The 13,438-nt window shown below is 40.7% G+C and overlaps 1 protein-coding gene across 2 annotated transcripts in view; it reads left to right on the top strand.

Moving 5' to 3' along the window:
• The window catches only part of KALRN (kalirin RhoGEF kinase), a 498,966-nt gene that overhangs the window by 210,537 nt on the left and 274,991 nt on the right, over positions 1-13,438 (top strand). The window lies entirely within an intron of this gene.

Genomic DNA, 13,438 nt, shown 5'->3' with positions numbered 1-13,438 from the left:
AGGCAGACCACAGAAAATAGGTGCAGATAGGTTCCTAAACTGTTGAATTGGCAGACACTGCTTTGCAATATCAGATCTTAAAATGTTAGAAAGATGATTATATAGCTGATATGGAAAGGATGCTTAAATTGAGACTGAGCTGGGTGTATAAACAATAGTTAAGTGTTTGTTTATATGTCATGTAGCATAATAAGGCCCTGAATTTGACTGTGGTATTGATTGTTTCAAGCAAAGAAATGCACATTTTCAGTTGAAAAATGCCCTTGGAGATGTAAGGGTATGGAAACATTTCTACTGGGTATGGAAATGGTATCCTACTAAGGGTATGGAAGCATTCCACAGTTATATATGCACACATGGTTTGGGTTGCTTTAGTATGGTGCTGCAAATGTTCGGCTTCACTTCAGCTGTTTTGAGCAAGACTTTTCTGATAGCACCAATCAAGCACAGAGGATCAACACAGGAAGTTCATATCAAAGAGGGAAACTGTATATTCATTTCCAAAAATCCGTTTATTTCCTCAAATGAACGTATGCCAGCTCTAATCACTTTTATTTAATTACTTCACACATCTTGGAACAAAGGAGGCTCGAAAATACAGGTGAAAATTGAAAGCATGTAGCAATAACTCTACTGTAGCAGGTTTTCATTAATTTTCAGTGTTTATTCAAATGTGTTCTTTGTCATGTTTCTTTTCCTTTTTCCTTCCTGCATTTTAAAATAATTGAATTCTTGCTACTGAGTGCTGCTCCTGCTTTGTCTTGAAACACATCAATGCTCTCTGTCATGGGTAAGCCCCTATGAGGTGTTCAGTGCAGTTGAACAGAGAGTATGATGCTCTGAATGCACCTTTACTGATTTTTTTTTGGTGAAGCTTGGTGGTAGCATAACAGAGCTTTGGCTCATGGTTTTCTCAAATTACTGGGTTTACCTGGCCTCAGAATTCTTTTTTTTTTCTTTTTTTTTTTTTTTTAAATAAAACAAATAAAAGAACAAAGTTGGCCTAGAAGCAGAAAAAATGTTATAACAAGGGGTGGTTGTGCACAGAGTGTGTGTTGACAGTTCCTTTTGATGCTGTGAGTGTACATGTCATGTGCTAAAGAGATTTCATAGTGGGATCAGCACCTTCCTTTTGGAAGGCTCTGAGAGTGGCAGCTAAACTGTGTCAAATCTGCAATTTCCCTCACCTAGTCATGGAAACAAAAGAATCATGGGGGAACTGTGGAGGTAAATCCTCTCCAGCATCTACAAGGATAAATTACTTGAAAACCCCTTCACCTTTAAGAGGAAGATGAATCCTGCATAGCTCATATTTCTCAGTTCAGGAACCTGCATGTCAGGACTAGCAGTCTTTGCAGGCTGTAGCTCTGAATTAAAGATGCAGTGAGCTGACATCTGCTCTGTTTAATATGAAGTCAGCTTCTGACAGGTTGTTAATGCCATCCACAATTTGTTGTCTCCAATCTAAAGTGAAGAGTTGCTGGAGCGGGAAGTAATCATGGTGGGCTCTGTGGGAAGTGTTCATTATTTTGACCACTGCTGGTCACACCTAATAAGATCTTGTTCTTGGTACCTGTAGGAAAAAAAAATAAAACAAACAGATTTTTGCAAGATCAGGAGATAATTACAGAAGTTTTCAAGTTTCCTTAAAGCACAAATAGAGCTCATTTCTGCTAATTGGACTGTAAACGCAAAAAGTCGTCATTACTAGTGATGTTCCAAAGGAGCTTTCACCGTGTCAAGCATGTATTCTGCTACTTTCCTATTTATCAGCCAAGACCACGGGGGGTCTTTCCCTGCGTGCCGATAGCATTGTGAACGTTTGCTTTTCTGCCTTTCCATCCATCAGTAGAAAGCCTGGGGACAAAGCTAATAACCACAGGACAAATTCACAAGTACGTACCAACTGCTTTGTGCTGCTCCTGCAACTGAAAGCAGCTACAAACCCCGTTTTGCCATCTGGTTTGAGGAAGTGTGGGATTGCCTTGCCTGCTGAGCAGAGCAATACAGGGAGCAGGGTAAATATATATCAGAAATCCTCTTCCTTGTGGTTGTTATTCTAGTGGTGAATGTCACCCAACATTGCTGCAACCATCATTTCTTTCGCTGTGGTGAAGGGGGCAGGAGCCCTTTTGGAGCCTACCACTGACATTTCTGTTTCTCCTGCAATGAGTCTGTTGCTGGTTTGACAGCTCTGAGGGTACAGTCTCCCTTCACACTTCCATGACCTGAGTTCAGACTCCAGAAGCAAAGCACATTAAGAATCTTCTGAAGGCATTTGTACTGATTTTTCAGATGTGGACAGCTGTCCATCATGAAGATGACTGCTAGACACTGATTTCTGTTGATCTGGATTTGCTTTGGAGCAGCGAAATGGAAGTACAAAAGATGCAAAGTTCAAAGCTAAAAATTGGGAATTAAAAACCACAGAGGTTAACTGCCTTGCCTCCTGTCACACAGGAAGCCCGTCCTGCAGTAGGAGCCCCAGTCTGATGTATTATATAGATACCTCACTGCTTTCCTTCTTTCTTTTTAAATTCATTCTGCCCTGTCCTGTGCTGCCAAATCTGGTGGGGTTTTTTTTATTATTATTATTATTTTTGCTGGCAGCTAAATATGTTGCCTCGACAGCACTTGGAATTGAACCTGGTCTTTTCAATGGGAATGTAAAAGCAATAACAATGCGTCTCTCCGCTGCTGCAGCTCGGGGTGAGGAAGCCTTGCGCATTTCCTTCGTGCTAAGTGTGCCCTGTAGCATAGTTACAGCATCGGGGGACACTTTCTATCCCATTTACACTGGATCATCCAACACACTCTTGACCTTTCGGTGTGAGAGGGCAGAACATTATCCAAGGGATGGCGTAGTTCCTGCTTTCTGTTTCCAGGCTCTGGCAGCAGCCGCCTCACAGCCCGTCCAGTCCTGACTGTAAGGAAACGGCTCTGCCGCTGCTGGAACTGGAACATGGTGTGCTCTGCTATTTGTAGTTTCCTGCTGCCGACACTGGATACGCAGTTACTATTCCTCTTGCTTCCTCCATGAACATTAAAATGGGTCCAAAAATAATTGAAGGCAGTATGTTCTGATGGAGTATTTTTGCATTTGCAGAAATTTCCTCTTTCTTTTGCTTGCCAATTTCGATAGGGAGCATTTCGAGGCTTTTTCAGCATCTCCCAACTTGGCACCGCTGGGAGGCACAGGAATGCTCCCCTGATCGGTATGGCACAAGAATCTGTTTTGGCTTCTGAACACAGACTTAAACCTCATTTTTAAGGGCGATTATAGCCTATTTTAATCACGAAGTTCTGCTCTGTCTAATGAAGACGAGAAGACCCAAATGCTCTAAAGGGCAACGAAGCCCACACATCTAGGAAAAAAAGAGAGAGGCAAGCACATACAGAGAAAGAGAAGAAAGCTGTTTTTTAAAATTTATTGCTTTGATCCTCAAGAAGGTTAGGTGATAAGAGATTACCTGTCAGGAAATAATGTAATTAAACTGTGCATGAGGTTCACAAACTTACTGTGCAGCATCTTTCAGATGTAGCCATGTGATTATTTCTAAATTAATGTCTTCCTGGCCTGGCTGAAATGCTTTCAATGACCCACACTTGGCAGAGCTTGGGATCTTAAAAGCGTATCTTAAATTATGTTTCATATCTATTTATAGGGAACAGATAAAGGTGGGTGTGCTGCTGAGAGGTTTCCTTCTCAGGAGCTGGTGAGGGTTCAAGAAGAAAAACCAGGAGCATGGTCTGTGGATCACTTCCATAGGTATCAGTGTCATTTTAAACCACATCATTCTGACTTTCCATCTTACATATCATGCACATATCATTATGGAAACTAATTCAGAAATACTGTCTTCAATCTTCATGTCTTGCAAGGCCCCTCTGTATTATTTGGCATCAGAGTCCTGGATGCCTTGTGCTCTACACAGGTGCTGAAGAGGTGTCGTAAAGGAAACAGTCTTGAGTTGAGGAATTTTACTCAATTTTTTGCTAAAGAACAAGAATGTCTGCTCTTAATTCAGGTTTTAAAAGGAAAAAGCAGGACACAACTCTTCCCCAAATTCAATTTCCCTCAATTTTGTCTTGGTTTATATGCAGTCTATCAAAACTTTCCTGGTAGGATGATGGGCAGCAGGGGGATATCAGGGATAATATTTGCATAAATTTCTTTCTGCTGCTGTTACAGCTATTCTCTGATCCTTACATCTTTTCATCTGCTGTTCCTTACAGTCCCTGCCACTCACTGTCCCTCAGGTGAGACCCCACAGAGTGTCTCCAGCCCTCAGCAGCCATCATTTTATTTCCCTAGCACCTTGTATCCAGGTGTTCTCTGGCTGACGGGTGTTTTGGCAACATGGTCAGGCTCTGGTGTGTGCTGGTTCTCCTCCCTGGTGCTAGAACTGTCAGGAGCGTCTGGGGGTGGCTCAGGACCTCCTGACAGGCCACCTCATGAAATCCAGGGGGGTGTTGAGGGGGCAATGAGACCCGGTACCACCTGTGGAACCACCTGTGCCCCCTCACCAGGTGAGGACAGTGCCATCCCAGTTCCACAGGTCAGCCAGCATTGAGGAAAACACTGAACTGGTTGATTCATGGGATGGGGAAACAGCCAGCACAAAGGGGTAGGGAAGGCTGGGCACCCCAAAATCCAGCAGAAAGCTTTCTCTGCTTTCCATCTGTGCAGAGGTCTCAGCTCCAGACATGAAGTGCCATGACATGTCAGGAGTTTTAAGCTATGATTACACCACAGCTGTATCTTTGGGTCTAGACACAGGTAAGTTTGGTAGGGGAAATGCCACGATTCTGGTACAAAACAGTAAACATCCATCTGGCTGGTTTTGTTTTTCATGGCAGCTCTTTGGAGTGACAGGAATGTCACACATTCAGCCAGGAATAGAACCAGGGTCTATAATAAAGTCACCAAATTTCTATGGCATTTTACAACCAAATGAAAATTTCTTCTGAAAACTGAGAGGAATATCCCTCATCTGGGAACCCACTGTGATGTTTTCATAATTTAAACTGTGTTTTCCATTCACGAGGCTGTAGTCTGTTTATATCTTTTATTATTACAATTCGTGTTCAGCCAATGAATTAATTTGCACTCAGACAGTAAGAAGTTCTCTGTAGATGATCTGTGCCCAGGAGAGGCCATTTACTTTTTAAGGAACAGAAAATCCTTTCCAGGAATGCCTGAGTGCTTGATGTTTCTAGGTGTGGTGGAAAGATGCAATATTTCAAAAAGCAAGCAAACAACACAGATGTATAAAATACGCCCAGATATCATTAGTCATATTTATCTGTTTGGGAGCTGTAATTTTCTCCCACCTTCAACAATAACATTCTTACTTTTCTGTTCAGCATTATAGGAATCACATGCTTTACATTGTGCACGGCTGTGGCTTGATATCTGTCAGGAAAAAAATACACAGATCTCTTACTCTGGCATTTAGTGGGAACATTCAGTGTGAATATGCTGGAAATGGTGCTCTGATATAAATACAAAGCTATTTGTCACGTCACACATCTAGCTAATTTTCTGGTGGGTTGACAGTTGGGCCCATTGTCTGGAATAATTTAATGTGCTGCAGCTTAAACTTACTGTACTCTATGAATCATATACACAGATATTTATAATGGAAAAACTGTGTTCATGCAGCATTGAGGTTACACAAATACAGCTGTGGGTCTGAATCTTCAGCTGGTGTAAATTGGCCCCGTTGGAACGACACCAATTTATCCTGGCTGTGGACCGCGCCGAACACATGTGAAAGGGAAAGATCTGGCAGAAGCAATGGCTTGTCCATCACCATGTGTAAACAAGAGACAAACACAAAAACACACACAACATTGTATTTAGGCCCTGGCTTAGCAAAGCATTTAGATGTATGCCGAGTTCTATTTTAAAGCTACAAGTAATTTGATTTCATTAAGGCTGTATTTATAGAGTGGCGACAGGAATTACAGCAGATTGGGGTTTTTTTTTCTGTTGAAGCAGTTTTCATCAAATTTGTTGATTCATGAAAAAAATGAAATGTGCTATCAAAGTTTTCTTTAAGTACAAAATTTATTCTGGGGCCATTACACTGCTGCCTGGTGACCCTTCACGTACCCAGCCCAGTGTGGGCACTGATGGACACTGATGGCCCTGACCAACCTCAAATCCAGCTTTTCTACAGCCCTGCCCTGCCAGACCATGAGCCCTGCTGAGCCAGACACTGAACAATCAACTGCTTTTGTGGCATGACCTGGGACCTTCCTCATTCTTGTGGACCTGTGCTGCGGTCACAGGGCTGTGTTTGAGCCTGGATTGACTTCATAGATTAAGCTTGGACTTGTTTTGCCACCGGAACTTGTGTGATGGTCTCTTGTTTAAACCTGGTTACTATAAGCTCTCAGGGGCTGTGGGACAGGCTCTGACTAATGAGGGCCCCTGTTCTACCTGCTGGGTCTTCGTTTCTGGTTTCTTGCCCCCTTAGGGAGCAGCTAGTCTGGACAGCCAGAATCAGCCCTCTGTTCCACTGAATTTAGCTGAGAGCTTAAGTGTAGGGATTTTTCCGTCTCTAGGTAAATGGACTTATTCTGCACACTGTTGGTATTTCTCATGTGCAGGAGCACACCTCCACTTCATGGAGGTGCTGCACTTCTGTTGGCCTTTCCCAGGCCTTTCCCAAATGTGCAGGTGACCTAGACACTGGTTCCAATTAAACTTCAGTTCTGATTCTAGTCTAGATGCAATAGGGGACTTTCTTGATTGTCTTTTATAAAAATAGCTCACATGCAAATCTTTCCTGGATCAGGCCCTTGCATGTCAATGCAGACTGTGTATGTGCCACAAATCTGTTGTACAGTATTATTTTTTTGTTCAAGTACTGGCCAAATTCAATTGCAAAGGATGTAAGAAATATGTCTTCATTTTTGTTTAATTGAGTTGTTGTGAATACTTGAACTCCCTTAATGAGATAGGAATAGACCTTGTAGCTGGAAACTTTGTAAACCTCAAGAGAGGGACTCTGGCAGTTACTGTTCTACGTGTGTTATTATTTTGTTTATATTGTGGAAACATATGAAAATGAACTTGTTCTCAGAGTGAAACTTTCCACTTTCTGTTGTAGATTACTCAGTTTAACACTGGCTGGACAGTTTTGAAAATCCAAAATGCACATGGACTCTTATATGGACCTCTCTTCAATAAGCAATGTATGCTTTTCTCCAGCATTTCCCAACCTGTGGATCATGGATATTAAATACCAACTTAGTAGTTGGTAAAGGTATTTGATGAAACCGATTCATGGTTTGAAGACATTAATTTGCTATAGCACTTCCTTTGAACAATTTTATGGGGTCCACAAATTGGAAGAGACTGAAAAGCACTAATCTAATAGGGATTTAATCTGTCATATAATTAGTGATCTACCCTCTCCTCAGCTACAGGCAAGACATTCTTTTAGATTACCGATATTTTTCTCTTTGTTAGCAGCATATGGAGGCATAGTGGGGGAATGCATTTGTGCCTGGTGCATTACATGTGAGACTACCAGGAATTTATTTCTAGACCCTGCCTCATATTTTTCCTAAGTGCCCTTGAACTCGCTCTTATTTGCAACATCACCCAAGTTGTTCTTTTCAGAGTAAATCCAGTAAACACTACTGGTCTTTGATACTAATTACGCAGGAGGCTACCAAGAGAAAAGATGGTAAGTACTGGTGATCCAGTACTTGTTGCTCTTTCCTTTTTGTATCTTCTTTTCTAAAGTTGATGCCAGAAGCAAAGGTTATCCTACATGATTTCAGCTGGAATCTTTCCAGCAAAAAGAAATCAACATTCCACAAAGTGCTACTGGGACCTTAGTTGAGCATGAAAGATATCCATGAACTAAAATAAGTGCAGAGAGAGGCTGTGTATCATAAGATGAGTTAAAATAGCTGGGCTCTAGTAAAACAAACAGCAGGAGAGACAATGAACTCGCCCCAGTCGACACTGGAAAAGGTTAAACACCTGGGAGAAAAACTTTTTTAACTTGAAGGAAAATGTTAACCTAAGAGTAAATGTGTATAAACTGGACATGAGTCTTATTTAGGTCAGAGAATATATGATGAGTTCAGTAATGAGCAGAAAATGTCTGGAACTGCTTCTCACAGGAGGAGCTGAGCTGAAGCACTTCACTAGTTTTCAGGTGAAGCTTCATCCCTTTATGAAAAGAAACTTTATACTGTGGTTGGCTGCCAAAAGCAGTGATTGGACTTGATCTGTATGTCCCTTTGGGACTCTTTTCTTTATATGTATCCCATATTGTTCTTTGAGACGGTGTGGTTATAATGGTTATCATTCTGCCCTTAATTAACTGTATGAGTTTGATATTTATGGTTCAGAACATACAGAGAAGATGATTTGCTACAAGCTGGTTCATAATTAATTCCAGACCTCGTACAGTGTTCAATAGATTTGGGATTTATTATTTTCAGCATGTATAAACAATTTCATTAATGAATATATTCAGTTCACTGGCTGCCAAAGCCATGAAGGCTCTAATCCTCCCATCAATACCACTTGGCATAGGGTGTGCTGCCAGCTCTGTCCTGGGCACATCCTCCTGCGGTGCTTGGCACCACTGTTCCAGAATCCAGTGCTAATGCTTCTCAGCGAGCTCTGACAAAAGCCAGAGAGCAGAGGTTTTTATCTGAAATGATGTTATAAATCTCATGTTATCTGAGGTAGGGTTGGACTGTGCACAGGCTGCATACATACTGTTCCATATCCGTGTTTCTTCTCTGTTCTCAAACAGCTGTTCTCACCCTGTACTCACTAGCCTGCCAGATGTTACAAATCCAGGGAAACTACAGAGTCACATTCTCCCTCAGCAGGACTTATTCATGACCAGCTTGAGACCTGCTGTTTGGTCTAACACTTAACCTGGATTTTCTAGTAACTCGTCAACTATGATGACAAAACATGAGGTTAAGATACTCGTTGTTGCCAGCAGGACTGATGCTGGAGATGTGATTGGATACCCTAATCTCAAGTGAAGTGGCCTCAAGGCCACATATATAATAATTACTGGTACATGTATGACCACTAATGGCAGGGAGGCTTCTCAAAGCACTGGGCAGAGGCCCTTCAGATTATTCTTGGTTCCTCTGACTCTCTCATAAAGGTCTAATTTCCTTAATTAAATGTACCACTTAACGTTCCTCAGCAGCATATGCATTCCCTTTCCTTCATGTATCGTTCGAAACGGGACTACAAGAGATAATCACATTGAAAGCTGATCTTCTGTTTTAAGTGTGCTTAACTCCTCAGCATCTCAGTCACTGGAAAACTCCGAATTCCTTAACTGGTCTCCAGATTATCTACAGCAGTGTGCAGAAGGGCCAGGCTGGGAGACACTGAGGGCATTTGGTTCATGTGTTTTTAGTGATATAATGTCCAATCTTAGTTATTTTGTGCTGCTATTTGGTGTGAATTCATGAATACAGGAATGATTAGAAGGCTTAAGAGAAGAATTAAGTCACTGGCAGTCACAGGACTAAGAAGTAAGTCACAGGAATAATGAAAGATCCAATAATTTTGTGATAATCACTGCTAAGTTAAGACAGTCTTTTTCATGGATGGTATGAGATCAATTGATACAGTGCTGGGTAGCAATGTTAGAATGACACAGGAAATCTCAGTTTGCTGAGACATTGTATCTGCTTTAAGCTGATCTCACAGGACACATTTGCCGAACTTTGATATTTACTGTATTAAAACCTCACTCCTTTGACACAGAAACTAACTTGTCAGAGGATCTTGAGCATTTTTTTCAGAAGCCTAAATTAGCCCCTTGAAACTGGGGTGGTCCTCGCAGGGTTGAGTGAAACAGCAATTGTTGGGTCATTGCCATGTTCACATTCACAATGGTGTGTTTTAATTAAACAACCTAGGCAGCACACTCACTTCAGGAACACAGGAAGCATCAGAGTTTCTCATGTGGAAAACAAGTTTAACCTGAAAGCTTTCAGGAAATATTACTAGTAATGTGGGCCAGGCCAGACAATGTTGACAGACCTTCATATTGAAACCTCCTGGCCACACACTGCAAACCTGCCACAAACTCACAGCAGCATCACAAGTCACCTGACATCTGGTATTTTCAGCGCCTCAACTTTGAGTCATATTGTTATGAGAAATTTTTTTTGAAGTCCATTTTAGGCTTTATGGTCAGAGAAAAGAGTTTGAAAACACAATCCATTACATCTCAAAGGTAAATACGATGCCACTTTTAGGTATTTATTTATTTAAATACCACAATTGTTAAAGAAATCTCGTGACCTGTGGGACTGTGTAATACTGTTTCCACGCATCTTTGATTAGGGGGTGAAAATACAAAGTATTCCATGATGCCAGATTCCCAGTACTCTCTTCTGGCTACTTAGGAAAATGTCTACAGTTAAGTCAGCATTAAGCAGAAATGCTTGAGAAGTCTCTGAAGGAACCAGCCCTGGAAAAAAAATCAGTGCAGTTACAAATCCAAGCAGTACTGAGTCCAGGCTGTGCCATTTTGAGGGTCAAGTTAGCATTTCTACACAGCATGGGAGGCTGCTATGCAGGGGTACCAGTTCATCTGGAACTTGTTTGGGTAGATCAGACGCTATTGCATTGCTTAAGGTTGGCATGTCTGCAATCTTAAAAAGCCCTGGCTGCTGTGCAAAGCAAGAGTGTTTGTAAATACTGCTTATTATTCATTAAGACTCAGGAGCAATGCATGTTTTTACAGAGCAATGTCATCGTTAACCCCACTTTAGACTGTACTGAATCTGCATCTTTTTTACTCTGCACTTGTTCCGAGACATCTTGCTTGATTTTCTTCCCAGCTCCAAACCACATGAAATGGAAACCTCTTCATTCTCTGGGCTTTTGTGTGAGATGTGAGAGAGTTTGGGCAAGACTCTAGATCATACTGATAGGGGATAATTTGCTACAGGCATAGGCCAGCTGAAACCAAAGTAATTTTTATGAATGATATCATAGAAAGATTCAAAGTCTAAACTGAAATTGAGTCTCTTTCAAAATCTGTTATTGGCCATGGATAGAAAACCATACTGTTTTTTAAAGGTGGTACAGATTTCATCATCAAGGTCTGTTGCTAGTGTTGCTCAGTGTTGCTCAAAATTCTTGAAGGACATCCTTTAAATCATTGTTGTGTATTTCAGTTGATTAAAAAAAAAAAGACAAAAAAAGCTTAATCATCTCCTAAATTTCCTTTCTTTTTCCTGATAGTGTATTATTTTATTTTAGAAGGCAGAAGCATGGTTTAACTTAAGCTGGATTCTTATCCAACAATATGTGTATAGATTAGATGGAGGAAATGCTCCCTATCCACAGAACAATAGATTACTTGTTTAAATTACGTGTCTTAAAAAGATCCTGATTCGGCTTTGCTGAGCATAAAATATTAAATTTACTGTTTATTTTTAGTGGATTGCTGCCAGTTTTCTTCTCCCTGAATATCTTTAGATTGTTTAAAACATTAAAACATGTTCACATCAAACATGTATCTACTTACAAGAAATCTCTGTTGGTCTCTCAGCAGAGATGTAAAATCTTGTTGTTGGGACATGAACTTTGCTGTTATGGAATTTTCCTTTATTAGCTTTATGATTTTTTTATTTTTTTTTTCCCTGTAAGAACCCAAGTGTGGCAAATTATGTTGTGCTAATGTTGCTTATTAAACCTTCATACAGTGGGAAAAAGGAATCCAGTGAGAAAGCTTTAATGTCTCTTCAGGTGTACTAGGTTGTTTCATTGTGTTTGGTTGGCAGTAATGTTTGAAACCCCTGATCTCATCCTCGCAAAAATGTTGTTAGTTATATTTCCTGAAAAAATGGTGATAGGCCTGATCAGCTCCACAGGTACAAATGTGAAATTAATTGTGTCACTGATATCACTTTGGATTTGCATCTTTGTAACTTGAACCAAATTTGGCCTTTAGGACTATTTATCAACACAAAGTACAAGCTAGTGCAGACTCTGTAATTGCAAATTGTATTTTCATAAATAAAAGATTAAAAATTCAGGCATATGTGAGAATTTTGGGACCAGGTTAGTGTAGTGTGTCTGGTGACACTTGCAATGTTTATTTGCCTTCTGTTGAAAGGGATATTAAATATTATCTTTGCAAATCCCCTGCACAAAGCAGTGCACTCCAGTGCTGGATGGAGTGCTCAGCATGAAATGTTGCTTTTACTGCAGGAGTTGCAGGAGACCCACGCAGGGCCTTTTCTCTCCTCTCGGAGCACCATCTCTACAGGGAATGGGGAATGACCCTGAGCAACTGCAGCAGCACACAGTGCCTGAGCAGTGGGCTCCGAGTGTTCTGCAGCTGTCACAGGGCAAAAATTGTTATTCAGGGCTAAAGAACGAACCAGCTCTTTACTGGAGAACATGCAACTGTTACAGCAAGGATGTGGACTCATTCTGTGACCATTCTGTGACCATTCTGTGACTGAGCAAGTAAGGTGGTTACTTGCTGCATCACTGCCTTTTGACCCTAAACCACCAAGGACTGCACTCACCTGAGCTCTGCTGCCTCTGTAATTAGCTTTTCTTTTCTTATAAGAAATTATTGACTTTGGGTTTCATTTGTTTATTTTTTTTTATTATGAAAGAGTCCTTATTAATGAACAGTCTCCTCCTTGCTGGCATGGAGATGAGGGAACATGGTTCAAAGGGATTCTGCAACACAAAAAGGTTTGCAGAAAAGAAGAAATGTGAGATTGTATTTACCTGCAGAGCTGTAGTCAGGAGTAAAGAAAGAAAGGCTCTCACTCTGAATGCATTTTGTCTCTAACACAACAAAAAACACCAAAACATAAACCCACCATCTCCTACCTGACTTTTGACAGCTTATAATGCATGAACGTGCTGCAGATTGAAATGTCACAATAACGTGCTTCAAAATAAGGAGTGAGTTTTGTCAGCTTTATTCAATATATTTCTATCTGTGTCTGAAGTACAGAACAGTCCATTTTGCTTGGAAACACACTTCGAAGTGGAAGAGGTTGAAATGTGTGTCCTTTAGAGATATTAATAAAATAATTTTTTTTCTTTTTCTCTCTTCATTCCCAGAAATAATAAGTGGAAGATAGACTAGGTTATGTCTTTGCAGTTGCAAAGACCTGGGAAATATAAGTGTAGGAAGTCAACTGGCTACTTTAATGCAACATTTGGAAACTTTTTGTACAGATGAAAAATAAAGGGGGTTGAGAAAATCACATCCATAATATTTATGGAATTTTTGGTCCATTTGTGGAATAAAGGTACTTTATGAACTGCTAGATCTTCGGTCAGTGAGGCAATCTCTGATTATATTTTCCTCTGCTGCCATCTTTCTATATATGAAATTCCTTTTACCTATAGGAAAAACTATGGGATCAGCTTTCTGAGGAACAT

Source organism: Empidonax traillii, unplaced genomic scaffold, assembly GCF_003031625.1.
Source record: "Empidonax traillii isolate 1590-97213 ecotype Southwest subspecies unplaced genomic scaffold, ASM303162v1 scaffold161:size1573837, whole genome shotgun sequence".
NCBI lineage: Eukaryota > Metazoa > Chordata > Aves > Passeriformes > Tyrannidae > Empidonax > Empidonax traillii.
Note: the sequence above shows the minus strand (reverse complement) of the source record. Positions and strands in the feature narration are given on the sequence as shown.